This window comes from Engystomops pustulosus, chromosome 1 (assembly GCF_040894005.1).
Source record: "Engystomops pustulosus chromosome 1, aEngPut4.maternal, whole genome shotgun sequence".
In the NCBI taxonomy this organism is placed as follows: domain Eukaryota; kingdom Metazoa; phylum Chordata; class Amphibia; order Anura; family Leptodactylidae; genus Engystomops; species Engystomops pustulosus.
This window is the reverse complement of record NC_092411.1, coordinates 188,970,958-188,986,337: the sequence shown is the minus strand read 5'-3', so window position 1 is coordinate 188,986,337 and position 15,380 is coordinate 188,970,958. Positions and strand designations below refer to the sequence as shown.

Genomic DNA, 15,380 nt, shown 5'->3' with positions numbered 1-15,380 from the left:
GTTTGCTGGGGGCCAGAAACATTTTTGAAAAGCGACCCAGAAGGTGTGCGCATTAAGCAGATAAGTAGTTTGTGAATTTTGGGGCTTTTTAACCAGGGGCAGAGAAGGCGGTGATGGATTGAAGCTCATTGTGCTTTACATATCAAACATGATTTGCTGTTCTTTTGACTTGAGGAATGGATTATATTGACCGTCGGTGGAAACACATTGAAGTGTTGGGCCGATGGGAAACAGTATGGTTTTCTTCAGGTATCCAAAAGATGTGAATGGAGATGCCGGGGATTGAACCCGGGGCCTCACACATGCAAAGCGTGCGCTCTACCACTGAGCTACATCCCCTGGCCTGATGCTGCCCCTGCCTCTGTTTCTCAGGAGGTTCATTGCCCAATACTGTGGAAACAGTATGTAGCGACAAGGCAGTGTGCAATAACAACGCATTTTCAGGGAACTGCACAAGTTGCCAGTGATTAAAAGCAGGACGTTTTCAACAGCTCCAACGTTGCTTAAACGCCTTCTTAGAGGCATAGATTTCACGGAACAACTGCAGAAGAAAAGCAGTATGGGCAGGAGTGTAAAAGCCAAAAGTGGAAATAGTGCTTGGAAAAATGAGCACAGATGGCACGAGACAGCAGAGAAATGACTGTCCCGCAAAGATGCTTACCGAGAAAAAGGAGTGAATGCTCTTGCTACTCCCATAAACAATATCGGCCATCTTGTTTTTTGTTAAAACATGTCTATTCAAGAGGCGCCTGCTCGTTTCTTTCATCAGCTTCAGGTGCTACACCAAATTGTTAGCGCTATGATGATTCAAAATCCAAACTTTACAAACTGTCTGTAATGCGACAATAAGATTTCTCCAAAAAAAGAAATAAATGAAACGGTTGTACGTTTGAAAGTGTTGGCTATGGTAGAAGCTACTGCGTGAAAAGACATACAGATGCTCTTGCTTGACGCCCGTACCTGCCATAAGCCAACAGTGCACTTGTCAAGTGAACAGCAATTCCAAAGGCCAATGTGTTTTAAAAGGAAGCCTTTCAACGGAAGATCTGCGTAAATTTCTACACGGTGAGGGACAGCAAGTGATTTAAACTAGGTGCACAAAATCCACCAATGGAGATGCCGGGGATTGAACCCGGGGCCTCACACATGCGAAGCGTGCGCTCTACCACTGAGCTACATCCCCACACAAGGTACTGTTTGCTGGGGGCCAGAAACATTTTTGAAAAGCGACCCAGAAGGTGTGCGCATTAAGCAGATAAGTAGTTTGTGAATTTTGGGGCTTTTTAACCAGGGGCAGAGAAGGCGGTGATGGATTGAAGCTCATTGTGCTTTACATATCAAACAAGATTTGCTGTTCTTTTGACTTGAGGAATGGATTATATTGACCGTCGGTGGAAACACATTGAAGTGTTGGGCCGATGGGAAACAGAATGGTTTTCTTCAGGTATCCAAAAGATGTGAATGGAGATGCCGGGGATTGAACCCGGGGCCTCACACATGCAAAGCGTGCGCTCTACCACTGAGCTACATCCCCTGGCCTGATGCTGCCCCTGCCTCTGTTTCTCAGGAGGTTCATTGCCCAATACTGTGGAAACAGTATGTAGCGACAAGGCAGTGTGCAATAACAACGCATTTTCAGGGAACTGCACAAGTTGCCAGTGATTAAAAGCAGGAAGTTTTCAACAGCTCCAACGTTGCTTAAACGCCTTCTTAGAGGCATCGATTTCACGGAACAACTGCAGAAGAAAAGCAGTATGGGCAGGAGTGTAAAAGCCAAAAGTGGAAATAGTGCTTGGAAAAATGAGCACAGATGGCACGAGACAGCAGAGAAATGACTGTCCCGCAAAGATGCTTACCGAGAAAAAGGAGTGAATGCTCTTGCTACTCCCATAAACAATATCGGCCATCTTGTTTTTTGTTAAAACATGTCTATTCAAGAGGCGCCTGCTCGTTTCTTTCATCAGCTTCAGGTGCTACACCAAATTGTTAGCGCTATGATGATTCAAAATCCAAACTTTACAAACTGTCTGTAATGCGACAATAAGATTTCTCCAAAAAAAGAAATAAATGAAACGGTTGTACGTTTGAAAGTGTTGGCTATGGTAGAAGCTACTGCGTGAAAAGACATACAGATGCTCTTGCTTGACGCCCGTACCTGCCATAAGCCAACAGTGCACTTGTCAAGTGAGCAGCAATTCCAAAGGCCAATGTGTTTTAAAAGGAAGATCTGCGTAAATTTCTACACGGTGAGGGACAGCAAGTGATTTAAACTAGGTGCACAAAATCCACCAATGGAGATGCCGGGGATTGAACCCGGGGCCTCACACATGCGAAGCGTGCGCTCTACCACTGAGCTACATCCCCACACAAGGTACTGTTTGCTGGGGGCCAGAAACATTTTTGAAAAGCGACCCAGAAGGTGTGCGCATTAAGCAGATAAGTAGTTTGTGAATTTTGGGGCTTTTTAACCAGGGGCAGAGAAGGCGGTGATGGATTGAAGCTCATTGTGCTTTACATATCAAACAAGATTTGCTGTTCTTTTGACTTGAGGAATGGATTATATTGACCGTCGGTGGAAACACATTGAAGTGTTGGGCCGATGGGAAACAGAATGGTTTTCTTCAGGTATCCAAAAGATGTGAATGGAGATGCCGGGGATTGAACCCGGGGCCTCACACATGCAAAGCGTGCGCTCTACCACTGAGCTACATCCCCTGGCCTGATGCTGCCCCTGCCTCTGTTTCTCAGGAGGTTCATTGCCCAATACTGTGGAAACAGTATGTAGCGACAAGGCAGTGTGCAATAACAACGCATTTTCAGGGAACTGCACAAGTTGCCAGTGATTAAAAGCAGGAAGTTTTCAACAGCTCCAACGTTGCTTAAACGCCTTCTTAGAGGCATAGATTTCACGGAACAACTGCAGAAGAAAAGCAGTATGGGCAGGAGTGTAAAAGCCAAAAGTGGAAATAGTGCTTGGAAAAATGAGCACAGATGGCACGAGACAGCAGAGAAATGACTGTCCCGCAAAGATGCTTACCGAGAAAAAGGAGTGAATGCTCTTGCTACTCCCATAAACAATATCGGCCATCTTGTTTTTTGTTAAAACATGTCTATTCAAGAGGCGCCTGCTCGTTTCTTTCATCAGCTTCAGGTGCTACACCAAATTGTTAGCGCTATGATGATTCAAAATCCAAACTTTACAAACTGTCTGTAATGCGACAATAAGATTTCTCCAAAAAAAGAAATAAATGAAACGGTTGTACGTTTGAAAGTGTTGGCTATGGTAGAAGCTACTGCGTGAAAAGACATACAGATGCTCTTGCTTGACGCCCGTACCTGCCATAAGCCAACAGTGCACTTGTCAAGTGAGCAGCAATTCCAAAGGCCAATGTGTTTTAAAAGGAAGATCTGCATAAATTTCTACACGGTGAGGGACAGCAAGTGATTTAAACTAGGTGCACAAAATCCACCAATGGAGATGCCAGGGATTGAACCCGGGGCCTCACACATGCGAAGCGTGCGCTCTACCACTGAGCTACATCCCCACACAAGATACTGTTTGCTGGGGGCCAGAAACATTTTTGAAAAGCGACCCAGAAGGTGTGCGCATTAAGCAGATAAGTAGTTTGTGAATTTTGGGGCTTTTTAACCAGGGGCAGAGAAGGCGGTGATGGATTGAAGCTCATTGTGCTTTACATATCAAACATGATTTGCTGTTCTTTTGACTTGAGGAATGGATTATATTGACCGTCGGTGGAAACACATTGAAGTGTTGGGCCGATGGGAAACAGAATGGTTTTCTTCAGGTATCCAAAAGATGTGAATGGAGATGCCAGGGATTGAACCCGGGGCCTCACACATGCAAAGCGTGCGCTGTACCACTGAGCTACATCCACTGGCCTGATGCTGCCCCTGCCTCTGTCTCTCAGGAGGTTCATTGCCCAATACTGTGGAAACAGTATGTAGCGACAAGGCAGTGTGCAATAACAACGCATTTTCAGGGAACTGCACAAGTTGCCAGTGTTTAAAAGCAGGAAGTTTTCAACAGCTCCAACGTTGCTTAAACGCCTTCTTAGAGGCATAGATTTCACGGAACAACTGCAGAAGAAAAGCAGTATGGGCAGGAGTGTAAAAGCCAAAAGTGGAAATAGTGCTTGGAAAAATGAGCACAGATGGCACGAGACAGCAGAGAAATGACTGTCCCGCAAAGATGCTTACCGAGAAAAAGGAGTGAATGCTCTTGCTACTCCCATAAACAATATCGGCCATCTTGTTTTTTGTTAAAACATGTCTATTGAAGAGGCGCCTGCTCGTTTCTTTCATCAGCTTCAGGTGCTACACCAAATTGTTAGCGCTATGATGATTCAAAATCCAAACCTTACAAACTGTCTGTAATGCGACAATAAGATTTCTCCAAAAAAAGAAATAAATGAAACGGTTGTACGTTTGAAAGTGTTGGCTATGGTAGAAGCTACTGCGTGAAAAGACATACAGATGCTCTTGCTTGACGCCCATACCTGCCATAAGCCAACAGTGCACTTGTCAAGTGAGCAGCAATTCCAAAGGCCAATGTGTTTTAAAAGGAAGCCTTTCAACGGAAGATCTGCGTAAATTTCTACACGGTGAGGGACAGCAAGTGATTTAAACTAGGTGCACAAAATCCACCAATGGAGATGCCGGGGATTGAACCCGGGGCCTCACACATGCGAAGCGTGCGCTCTACCACTGAGCTACATCCCCACACAAGGTACTGTTTGCTGGGGGCCAGAAACATTTTTGAAAAGCGACCCAGAAGGTGTGCGCATTAAGCAGATAAGTAGTTTGTGAATTTTGGGGCTTTTTAACCAGGGGCAGAGAAGGCGGTGATGGATTGAAGCTCATTGTGCTTTACATATTAAACAAGATTTGCTGTTCTTTTGACTTGAGGAATGGATTATATTGACCGTCGGTGGAAACACATTGAAGTGTTGGGCCGATGGGAAACAGAATGGTTTTCTTCAGGTATCCAAAAGATGTGAATGGAGATGCCGGGGATTGAACCCAGGGCCTCACACATGCAAAGCGTGCGCTCTACCACTGAGCTACATCCCCTGGCCTGATGCTGCCCCTGCCTCTGTCTCTCAGGAGGTTCATTGCCCAATACTGTGGAAACAGTATGTAGCGACAAGGCAGTGTGCAATAACAACGCATTTTCAGGGAACTGCACAAGTTGCCAGTGATTAAAAGCAGGAAGTTTTCAACAGCTCCAACGTTGCTTAAACGCCTTCTTAGAGGCATAGATTTCACGGAACAACTGCAGAAGAAAAGCAGTATGGGCAGGAGTGTAAAAGCCAAAAGTGGAAATAGTGCTTGGAAAAATGAGCACAGATGGCACGAGACAGCAGAGAAATGACTGTCCCGCAAAGATGCTTACCGAGAAAAAGGAGTGAATGCTCTTGCTACTCCCATAAACAATATCGGCCATCTTGTTTTTTGTTAAAACATGTCTATTCAAGAGGCGCCTGCTCGTTTCTTTCATCAGCTTCAGGTGCTACACCAAATTGTTAGCGCTATAATGATTCAAAATCCAAACTTTACAAACTGTCTGTAATGCGACAATAAGATTTCTCCAAAAAAAGAAATAAATGAAACGGTTGTACGTTTGAAAGTGTTGGCTATGGTAGAAGCTACTGCGTGAAAAGACATACAGATGCTCTTGCTTGACGCCCGTACCTGCCATAAGCCAACAGTGCACTTGTCAAGTGAGCAGCAATTCCAAAGGCCAATGTGTTTTAAAAGGAAGCCTTTCAACGGAAGATCTGCGTAAATTTCTACACGGTGAGGGACAGCAAGTGATTTAAACTAGGCTCTAGAAGATCTATTACTAGAAAATGAAAGGGGATCCATGAATATGGAAGATTTGTCCTCATCCATAGGACCATTCACCAATCTTAGACCTCGGTCCAAAACTACACCAACCTTCTCACAATACCAACATATTGATATGTTCGTAAAACTGGTAACGGCAGACATTAAAAACCTGAAGCCATCTAAAAGTAAGATTGCATCGAATCTAACCTCTAGTGAACAGCTGGCACTTATGGAACTAAAGAAGAACCCCAATATAGTTATAAAGCCTTCTGATAAAGGCGGTAACATCATTATACAGAATAAAGAAGACTATATTGATATGAGCAGAAGACTTCTAAATGATACAGAGACCTACACCAGACTAGAGAGGAACCCCACGGACATGTTCCTTGGCGAATTAAAAATCATTCTTGACAATGCCCTGCAACAGGGACTGATATCAAAAGATGAATATTTATTCATGTTTAACTCCTCACCCACCATTGCGACCTTCTACGCACTCCCCAAAGTGCACAAGAAACGTCTCCCTATGCCAGGGAGACCTATTGTCTCGGGGAATGATAATCTTACACAGAATCCCAGTATCTACATTGATAGTATTTTGGCGCCCTTTGTTGAAAGCCTCCCATCATATCTCAGGGACACTAAAGATACCATTTCCCGCCTGCAAGGTATTCACATATCTCCAAACACCCTATTGGCTTCACTTGATGTTGAGGCCCTTTACAGTAACATCTACCATGATTTGGGTCTAAAGGCAGTCTCATTTTTCCTATCCACACGGGGCACACAATATCAAGCACACAACCGGTTTACGTTGTTACTTCTTGAGTTTGTCCTAAAACACAATTATTTTTTATTTGAAGGCACTTTCTTTTGGCAGGTCAGAGGAACCGCCATGGGCACGGCATGTGCCCCAAATTATGCAAATTTATTTCTTGGGTGGTGGGAAGCGACTATTGTTTTTTCTGAAATTCTGGAGATCTATACCAATCACATACAATTTTGGGGTCGTTTTATAGACGACATACTAATCTTATGGGAAGGAGACAAACCAAGTTTTGAGGCCTTTGTAAAAACACTGAACCAGAACGAGGTAGGCATGCATTTCACTCATGAGATACATGCCACCCAAATAAATTTTCTCGACTTAACCATCACTGTATCCCCTGAAGGTCATCTGGACACTAAAATCTATAGAAAGCCTACATCTACTAATAATTTCCTGGACTTCAGAAGTTGGCACCCACCGGCCCTTAAGAAGGGTATACCGGTGGGCCAATACCTGCGTGCCAGACGAAATTGTTCGAATGACCTGACTTTTCAGAAAGAATGTAAGGATCTCTACAAAAGATTCAGACACAAAAACTATCCGAAACAAGCTCTGAACAAAGCCTTCCATCGTGCCAGAGATCTACACCAAGAGGACCTCCTGAGACCAAAGGCACCAAAGCCAAGCCTTCCCTCCCAAATTAGATGTATAGGACAATTTGATGGCTACACACGTGAGGTGACAGGAATTCTACAGAGATACTGGCCTCTATTGAAAGCAGACCCAGACCTAGGGGAAGTCTTAAGTACAACCCCAAAACTTACGTTCCGGAGGGGCCCCAATCTACGAGACCAATTGGTGCATAGCTATCTAGAGTCTAAACCCAAAACACCGCAAGATTGGCTCACGCAAACCACCGTAGGTTCCTACCCCTGCGGAAACTGCTCCTTCTGCCCCCTCCTGCCTAAAGTTAGAGAATTCACCAATCCCATCAACAACAAATGTTATCAAATTCGACAGTTTTTTAACTGCCGCAGTAAGGGGATTGTATACGTTGCCACCTGCCCCTGCCCAAAGTTGTATGTTGGGAAAACAATTCAGGAGTTCCGAAGAAGGATCTCCAAACATATCAGCACCATACGAAACGGTGAAGACACTCCAATCTCTCGCCACGTAAGGATGCTTCATGGAGGAGACCAGGGATGTCTAAAATTCTGGGGCCTACAACAGGTAAGACTGGGTCCACGTAAAGGCAATCTGGACCAAAAACTTTTGAAAGAAGAGGCCAAATGGATCTTCAGATTGGAGAGCCTTAGTCCAAAGGGACTAAATGAAGGTTTTTCCTTCCTACCATTCTTATAACCTCATGAACGAGGATTATTCCTCTATCTATGAAAATGCCTCTTGAGTCTACCTACCTCCTTACAGTCATCCCGATGGACCCTTTGGATTCTTTTATGATATGACAGCTACATGCTGTCTAATACATCTCGATTATGTCTCTTTACATGCTTTGCTTTCTTGCCTTATAACATGCCTCAATATATGCTATCCGATACCAATGATGCACCAAATAACAACCATCTCAACTCTTGCATATTTTGAATGGACACTAAATGAATGCAGAAGAACAACACGATTTTTATTGTCATCTATTTGACTTTCAAACATTTATGGACTCATTTAGAGGAACCATAGGGTGTTATACCATGGGGCCATTTATTTACAACTATACAAGTCATGACCTGGCTGCAAATGATCTTTTCTTGACAAACTAGACAGTATATGTCTTTTGTTAAAAAACCAACAAATACTTACCCAGTTTTTCCTTCTTCCCTTTATCTTCAATCTTCACACTGACACTTTCGGCAGGCACCTGGCTCCGTATGTACGTACTGAGATCCTTGTGCGCATGAGCCGACACTTCTGTTCTGAAAGAGACCGAAAGGATTTCAATGCGCATGCGCTGCCTTCCCCCTTACGATGCGCGTGCGCGGAATCCCATCCCACGGAAGAATCCTGTGACGTCGAAAGTAGACGACACCTCCCAGAATCCCATCCTTGTAAACATCCGGTTTCAGGTAAGGGACCATGGAAATAATCAGCCTATCCAGGATCTTAAGACAGGCTCCTGACTCCTTGTCTCTTTTAAAAGCCCTTCGCATAGGTTTATTTCTCCTATGGCGACTGGCGCCCTCTGATGAGTCCTCTTTGATAGTTGATATAAACCCTTAACACACGCTCACCACCTTGCAGTCAGCCCCTAATCCCCTGATGACGCCAGTTTCGGCGAAACATGTCGGGAGGGCCTGGTTGAGCGAAATATTTTAATCAGCATAGGGCAGTTCAAAGGTTTCACCTAGGTCGAAGTCACACATAGGCTATGCAAATTGAGCAGGCAGAGTAGGGATGACTTTGAGAGTAATTTTCATCTCTATTTAGATGTTCACTGCAACTTTGTTTGCAAGAAGAGAGGGAACTGATCAATCCTTCCAGCAGCAATACTTACGTATCTCAGCCTCAATTAAGCATCCCCGACCTGCTATATTCGACCTCCGATTTACTGCCCCTTGTGTATTTTAACAATTCAGTTCAGTTGCCTTCATTTTTATTCAATAATCAATAAAAGTTATATTTTATCCCCTACCCGGGTGGCAAAAGGGATATTTTTGGCCGCTGGCCGAGCGGCTTTGAGAGTTTTTTCCTAAATATGTTTTTGCATCCCGGCCACCCTGGGTCTTGACCTAAATCCTTGGGTCTTAAACTGGGCTACAGGTTGTATGGGAGAGGAAATTTTCTTGTATGCTTTGATTTAAACTAGGTGCACAAAATCCACCAATGGAGATGCCGGGGATTAAACCCGGGGCCTCACACATGCGAAGCGTGCGCTCTACCACTAAGCTACATCCCCACACAAGGTACTGTTTGCTGGGGGCCAGAAACATTTTTGAAAAGCGACCCAGAAGGTGTGCGCATTAAGCAGATAAGTAGTTTGTGAATTTTGGGGCTTTTTAACCAGGGGCAGAGAAGGCAGTGATGGATTGAAGCTCATTGTGCTTTACATATCAAACAAGATTTGCTGTTCTTTTGACTTGAGGAATGGATTATATTGACCGTCGGTGGAAACACATTGAAGTGTTGGGCCGATGGGAAACAGAATGGTTTTCTTCAGGTATCCAAAAGATGTGAATGGAGATGCCGGGGATTGAACCCGGGGCCTCACACATGCAAAGCGTGCGCTCTACCACTGAGCTACATCCCCTGGCCTGATGCTGCCCCTGCCTCTGTCTCTCAGGAGGTTCATTGCCCAATACTGTGGAAACAGTATATAGCGACAAGGCAGTGTGCAATAACAACGCATTTTCAGGGAACTGCACAAGTTGCCAGTGATTAAAAGCAGGAAGTTTTCAACAGCTCCAACGTTGCTTAAACGCCTTCTTAGAGGCATAGATTTCACGGAACAACTGCAGAAGAAAAGCAGTATGGGCAGGAGTGTAAAAGCCAAAAGTGGAAATAGTGCTTGGAAAAATGAGCACAGATGGCACGAGACAGCAGAGAAATGACTGTCCCGCAAAGATGCTTACCGAGAAAAAGGAGTGAATGCTCTTGCTACTCCCATAAACAATATCGGCCATCTTGTTTTTTGTTAAAACATGTCTATTCAAGAGGCGCCTGCTCGTTTCTTTCATCAGCTTCAGGTGCTACACCAAATTGTTAGCGCTATGATGATTCAAAATCCAAACTTTACAAACTGTCTGTAATGCGACAATAAGATTTCTCCAAAAAAAGAAATAAATGAAACGGTTGTACGTTTGAAAGTGTTGGCTATGGTAGAAGCTACTGCGTGAAAAGACATACAGATGCTCTTGCTTGACGCCCGTACCTGCCATAAGCCAACAGTGCACTTGTCAAGTGAGCAGCAATTCCAAAGGCCAATGTGTTTTAAAAGGAAGCCTTTCAACGGAAGATCTGCGTAAATTTCTACACGGTGAGGGACAGCAAGTGATTTAAACTAGGTGCACAAAATTCACCAATGGAGATGCCGGGGATTGAACCCAGGGCCTCACACATGCGAAGCGTGCGCTCTACCACTGAGCTACATCCCCACACAAGGTACTGCTTGCTGGGGGCCAGAAACATATTTGAAAAGCGACCCAGAAGGTGTGCGCATTAAGCAGATAAGTAGTTTGTGAATTTTGGGGCTTTTTAACCAGGGGCAGAGAAGGCGGTGATGGATTGAAGCTCATTGTGCTTTACATATCAAACAAGATTTGCTGTTCTTTTGACTTGAGGAATGGATTATATTGACCGTCGGTGGAAACACATTGAAGTGTTGGGCCGATGGGAAACAGAATGGTTTTCTTCAGGTATCCAAAAGATGTGAATGGAGATGCTGGGGATTGAACCCGGGGCCTCACACATGCAAAGCGTGCGCTCTACCACTGAGCTACATCCCCTGGCCTGATGCTGCCCCTGCCTCTGTTTCTCAGGAGGTTCATTGCCCAATACTGTGGAAACAGTATGTAGCGACAAGGCAGTGTGCAATAACAACGCATTTTCAGGGAACTGCACAAGTTGCCAGTGATTAAAAGCAGGAAGTTTTCAACAGCTCCAACGTTGCTTAAACGCCTTCTTAGAGGCATAGATTTCACGGAACAACTGCAGAAGAAAAGCAGTATGGGCAGGAGTGTAAAAGCCAAAAGTGGAAATAGTGCTTGGAAAAATGAGCACAGATGGCACGAGACAGCAGAGAAATGACTGTCCCGCAAAGATGCTTACCGAGAAAAAGGAGTGAATGCTCTTGCTACTCCCATACACAATATCGGCCATCTTGTTTTTTGTTAAAACATGTCTATTCAAGCGGCGCCTGCTCGTTTCTTTCATCAGCTTCAGGTGCTACACCAAATTGTTAGCGCTATGATGATTCAAAATCCAAACTTTACAAACTGTCTGTAATGCGACAATAAGATTTCTCCAAAAAAAGAAATAAATGAAACGGTTGTACGTTTGAAAGTGTTGGCTATGGTAGAAGCTACTGCGTGAAAAGACATACTGATGCTCTTGCTTGAAGCCCGTACCTGCCATAAGCCAACAGTGCACTTGTTAAGTGATCAGCAATTCCAAAGGCCAATGTGTTTTAAAAGGAAGCCTTTCAACGGAAGATCTGCATAAATTTCTACACGGTGAGGGACAGCAAGTGATTTAAACTAGGTGCACAAAATCCACCAATGGAGATGCCGGGGATTGAACCCGGGGCCTCACACATGCGAAGCGTGCGCTCTACCACTGAGCTACATCCCCACACAAGGTACTGTTTGCTGGGGGCCAGAAACATTTTTGAAAAGCGACCCAGAAGGTGTGCGCATTAAGCAGATAAGTAGTTTGTGAATTTTGGGGCTTTTTAACCAGGGGCAGAGAAGGCGGTGATGGATTGAAGCTCATTGTGCTTTACATATCAAACATGATTTGCTGTTCTTTTGACTTGAGGAATGGATTATATTGACCGTCGGTGGAAACACATTGAAGTGTTGGGCCGATGGGAAACAGAATGGTTTTCTTCAGGTATCCAAAAGATGTGAATGGAGATGCCGGGGATTGAACCCGGGGCCTCACACATGCAAAGCGTGCGCTCTACCACTGAGCTACATCCCCTGGCCTGATGCTGCCCCTGCCTTTGTTTCTCAGGAGGTTCATTGCCCAATACTGTGGAAACAGTATGTAGCGACAAGGCAGTGTGCAATAACAACGCATTTTCAGGGAACTGCACAAGTTGCCAGTGATTAAAAGCAGGAAGTTTTCAACAGCTCCAACGTTGCTTAAACGCCTTCTTAGAGGCATAGATTTCACGGAACAACTGCAGAAGAAAAGCAGTATGGGCAGGAGTGTAAAAGCCAAAAGTGGAAATAGTGCTTGGAAAAATGAGCACAGATGGCACGAGACAGCAGAGAAATGACTGTCCCGCAAAGATGCTTACCGAGAAAAAGGAGTGAATGCTCTTGCTACTCCCATAAACAATATCGGCCATCTTGTTTTTTGTTAAAACATGTCTATTCAAGAGGCGCCTGCTCGTTTCTTTCATCAGCTTCAGGTGCTACACCAAATTGTTAGCGCTATGATGATTCAAAATCCAAACTTTACAAACTGTCTGTAATGCGACAATAAGATTTCTCCAAAAAAAGAAATAAATGAAACGGTTGTACGTTTGAAAGTGTTGGCTATGGTAGAAGCTACTGCGTGAAAAGACATACAGATGCTCTTGCTTGACGCCCGTACCTGCCATAAGCCAACAGTGCACTTGTCAAGTGAGCAGCAATTCCAAAGGCCAATGTGTTTTAAAAGGAAGCCTTTCAACGGAAGATCTGCGTAAATTTCTACACGGTGAGGGACAGCAAGTGATTTAAACTAGGTGCACAAAATCCACCAATGGAGATGCCGGGGATTGAACCCGGGGCCTCACACATGCGAAGCGTGCGCTCTACCACTGAGCTACATCCCCACACAAGGTACTGTTTGCTGGGGGCCAGAAACATTTTTGAAAAGCGACCCAGAAGGTGTGCGCATTAAGCAGATAAGTAGTTTGTGAATTTTGGGGCTTTTTAACCAGGGGCAGAGAAGGCGGTGATGGATTGAAGCTCATTGTGCTTTACATATCAAACAAGATTTGCTGTTCTTTTGACTTGAGGAATGGATTATATTGACCGTCGGTGGAAACACATTGAAGTGTTGGGCCGATGGGAAACAGAATGGTTTTCTTCAGGTATCCAAAAGATGTGAATGGAGATGCCGGGGATTGAACCCGGGGCCTCACACATGCAAAGCGTGCGCTCTACCACTGAGCTACATCCCCTAGCCTGATGCTGCCCCTGCCTCTGTCTCTCAGGAGGTTCATTGCCCAATACTGTGGAAACAGTATGTAGCGACAAGGCAGTGTGCAATAACAACGCATTTTCAGGGAACTGCACAAGTTGCCAGTGATTAAAAGCAGGAAGTTTTCAACAGCTCCAACGTTGCTTAAACGCCTTCTTAGAGGCATAGATTTCACGGAACAACTGCAGAAGAAAAGCAGTATGGGCAGGAGTGTAAAAGCCAAAAGTGGAAATAGTGCTTGGAAAAATGAGCACAGATGGCACGAGACAGCAGAGAAATGACTGTCCCGCAAAGATGCTTACCGAGAAAAAGGAGTGAATGCTCTTGCTACTCCCATAAACAATATCGGCCATCTTGTTTTTTGTTAAAACATGTCTATTCAAGAGGCGCCTGCTCGTTTCTTTCATCAGCTTCAGGTGCTACACCAAATTGTTAGCGCTATGATGATTCAAAATCCAAACTTTACAAACTGTCTGTAATGCGACAATAAGATTTCTCCAAAAAAAGAAATAAATGAAACGGTTGTACGTTTGAAAGTGTTGGCTATGGTAGAAGCTACTGCGTGAAAAGACATACAGATGCTCTTGCTTGACGCCCGTACCTGCCATAAGCCAACAGTGCACTTGTCAAGTGAGCAGCAATTCCAAAGGCCAATGTGTTTTAAAAGGAAGATCTGCGTAAATTTCTACACGGTGAGGGACAGCAAGTGATTTAAACTAGGTGCACAAAATCCACCAATGGAGATGCCGGGGATTGAACCCGGGGCCTCACACATGCGAAGCGTGCGCTCTACCACTGAGCTACATCCCCACACAAGGTACTGTTTGCTGGGGGCCAGAAACATTTTTGAAAAGCGACCCAGAAGGTGTGCGCATTAAGCAGATAAGTAGTTTGTGAATTTTGGGGCTTTTTAACCAGGGGCAGAGAAGGCGGTGATGGATTGAAGCTCATTGTGCTTTACATATCAAACAAGATTTGCTGTTCTTTTGACTTGAGGAATGGATTATATTGACCGTCGGTGGAAACACATTGAAGTGTTGGGCCGATGGGAAACAGAATGGTTTTCTTCAGGTATCCAAAAGATGTGAATGGAGATGCCGGGGATTGAACCCGGGGCCTCACACATGCAAAGCGTGCGCTCTACCACTGAGCTACATCCCCTGGCCTGATGCTGCCCCTGCCTCTGTTTCTCAGGAGGTTCATTGCCCAATACTGTGGAAACAGTATGTAGCGACAAGGCAGTGTGCAATAACAACGCATTTTCAGGGAACTGCACAAGTTGCCAGTGATTAAAAGCAGGAAGTTTTCAACAGCTCCAACGTTGCTTAAACGCCTTCTTAGAGGCATAGATTTCACGGAACAACTGCAGAAGAAAAGCAGTATGGGCAGGAGTGTAAAAGCCAAAAGTGGAAATAGTGCTTGGAAAAATGAGCACAGATGGCACGAGACAGCAGAGAAATGACTGTCCTTACCGAGAAAAAGGAGTGAATGCTCTTGCTACTCCCATAAACAATATCGGCCATCTTGTTTTTTGTTAAAACATGTCTATTCAAGAGGCGCCTGCTCGTTTCTTTCATCAGCTTCAGGTGCTACACCAAATTGTTAGCGCTATGATGATTCAAAATCCAAACTTTACAAACTGTCTGTAATGCGACAATAAGATTTCTCCAAAAAAAGAAATAAATGAAACGGTTGTACGTTTGAAAGTGTTGGCTATGGTAGAAGCTACTGCGTGAAAAGACATACAGATGCTCTTGCTTGACGCCCGTACCTGCCATAAGCCAACAGTGCACTTGTCAAGTGAGCAGCAATTCCAAAGGCCAATGTGTTTTAAAAGGAAGATCTGCATAAATTTCTACACGGTGAGGGACAGCAAGTGATTTAAACTAGG

At 44.6% G+C, this 15,380-nt stretch overlaps 19 non-coding genes across 19 annotated transcripts; all 19 read right to left on the bottom strand.

The window, feature by feature from the left end:
• Positions 1-267: 267 nt before the first annotated feature.
• TRNAA-UGC (transfer RNA alanine (anticodon UGC)) lies at positions 268-339 on the bottom strand. Its single transcript has one exon. It is a non-coding gene; the product is annotated as a tRNA-Ala (tRNA).
• A 772-nt stretch (positions 340-1,111) lies between these two features.
• Positions 1,112-1,183, bottom strand: TRNAA-CGC (transfer RNA alanine (anticodon CGC)). Its single transcript has one exon. It is a non-coding gene; the product is annotated as a tRNA-Ala (tRNA).
• A 279-nt stretch (positions 1,184-1,462) lies between these two features.
• Positions 1,463-1,534, bottom strand: TRNAA-UGC (transfer RNA alanine (anticodon UGC)). Its single transcript has one exon. It is a non-coding gene; the product is annotated as a tRNA-Ala (tRNA).
• Positions 1,535-2,292: 758 nt separating this feature from the next.
• Positions 2,293-2,364, bottom strand: TRNAA-CGC (transfer RNA alanine (anticodon CGC)). Its single transcript has one exon. It is a non-coding gene; the product is annotated as a tRNA-Ala (tRNA).
• A 279-nt stretch (positions 2,365-2,643) lies between these two features.
• On the bottom strand, positions 2,644-2,715 carry TRNAA-UGC (transfer RNA alanine (anticodon UGC)). Its single transcript has one exon. It is a non-coding gene; the product is annotated as a tRNA-Ala (tRNA).
• A 758-nt stretch (positions 2,716-3,473) lies between these two features.
• On the bottom strand, positions 3,474-3,545 carry TRNAA-CGC (transfer RNA alanine (anticodon CGC)). Its single transcript has one exon. It is a non-coding gene; the product is annotated as a tRNA-Ala (tRNA).
• A 279-nt stretch (positions 3,546-3,824) lies between these two features.
• On the bottom strand, positions 3,825-3,896 carry TRNAA-UGC (transfer RNA alanine (anticodon UGC)). The gene has a single exon. It is a non-coding gene; the product is annotated as a tRNA-Ala (tRNA).
• A 772-nt stretch (positions 3,897-4,668) lies between these two features.
• Positions 4,669-4,740, bottom strand: TRNAA-CGC (transfer RNA alanine (anticodon CGC)). The gene has a single exon. It is a non-coding gene; the product is annotated as a tRNA-Ala (tRNA).
• Positions 4,741-5,019: 279 nt separating this feature from the next.
• Positions 5,020-5,091, bottom strand: TRNAA-UGC (transfer RNA alanine (anticodon UGC)). The gene has a single exon. It is a non-coding gene; the product is annotated as a tRNA-Ala (tRNA).
• Positions 5,092-9,461: 4,370 nt separating this feature from the next.
• Positions 9,462-9,533, bottom strand: TRNAA-CGC (transfer RNA alanine (anticodon CGC)). The gene has a single exon. It is a non-coding gene; the product is annotated as a tRNA-Ala (tRNA).
• Positions 9,534-9,812: 279 nt separating this feature from the next.
• TRNAA-UGC (transfer RNA alanine (anticodon UGC)) lies at positions 9,813-9,884 on the bottom strand. Its single transcript has one exon. It is a non-coding gene; the product is annotated as a tRNA-Ala (tRNA).
• Positions 9,885-10,656: 772 nt separating this feature from the next.
• Positions 10,657-10,728, bottom strand: TRNAA-CGC (transfer RNA alanine (anticodon CGC)). The gene has a single exon. It is a non-coding gene; the product is annotated as a tRNA-Ala (tRNA).
• Positions 10,729-11,007: 279 nt separating this feature from the next.
• TRNAA-UGC (transfer RNA alanine (anticodon UGC)) lies at positions 11,008-11,079 on the bottom strand. Its single transcript has one exon. It is a non-coding gene; the product is annotated as a tRNA-Ala (tRNA).
• A 772-nt stretch (positions 11,080-11,851) lies between these two features.
• On the bottom strand, positions 11,852-11,923 carry TRNAA-CGC (transfer RNA alanine (anticodon CGC)). Its single transcript has one exon. It is a non-coding gene; the product is annotated as a tRNA-Ala (tRNA).
• Positions 11,924-12,202: 279 nt separating this feature from the next.
• On the bottom strand, positions 12,203-12,274 carry TRNAA-UGC (transfer RNA alanine (anticodon UGC)). The gene has a single exon. It is a non-coding gene; the product is annotated as a tRNA-Ala (tRNA).
• Positions 12,275-13,046: 772 nt separating this feature from the next.
• On the bottom strand, positions 13,047-13,118 carry TRNAA-CGC (transfer RNA alanine (anticodon CGC)). Its single transcript has one exon. It is a non-coding gene; the product is annotated as a tRNA-Ala (tRNA).
• A 279-nt stretch (positions 13,119-13,397) lies between these two features.
• On the bottom strand, positions 13,398-13,469 carry TRNAA-UGC (transfer RNA alanine (anticodon UGC)). The gene has a single exon. It is a non-coding gene; the product is annotated as a tRNA-Ala (tRNA).
• A 758-nt stretch (positions 13,470-14,227) lies between these two features.
• Positions 14,228-14,299, bottom strand: TRNAA-CGC (transfer RNA alanine (anticodon CGC)). Its single transcript has one exon. It is a non-coding gene; the product is annotated as a tRNA-Ala (tRNA).
• A 279-nt stretch (positions 14,300-14,578) lies between these two features.
• On the bottom strand, positions 14,579-14,650 carry TRNAA-UGC (transfer RNA alanine (anticodon UGC)). Its single transcript has one exon. It is a non-coding gene; the product is annotated as a tRNA-Ala (tRNA).
• Positions 14,651-15,380: the final 730 nt, after the last annotated feature.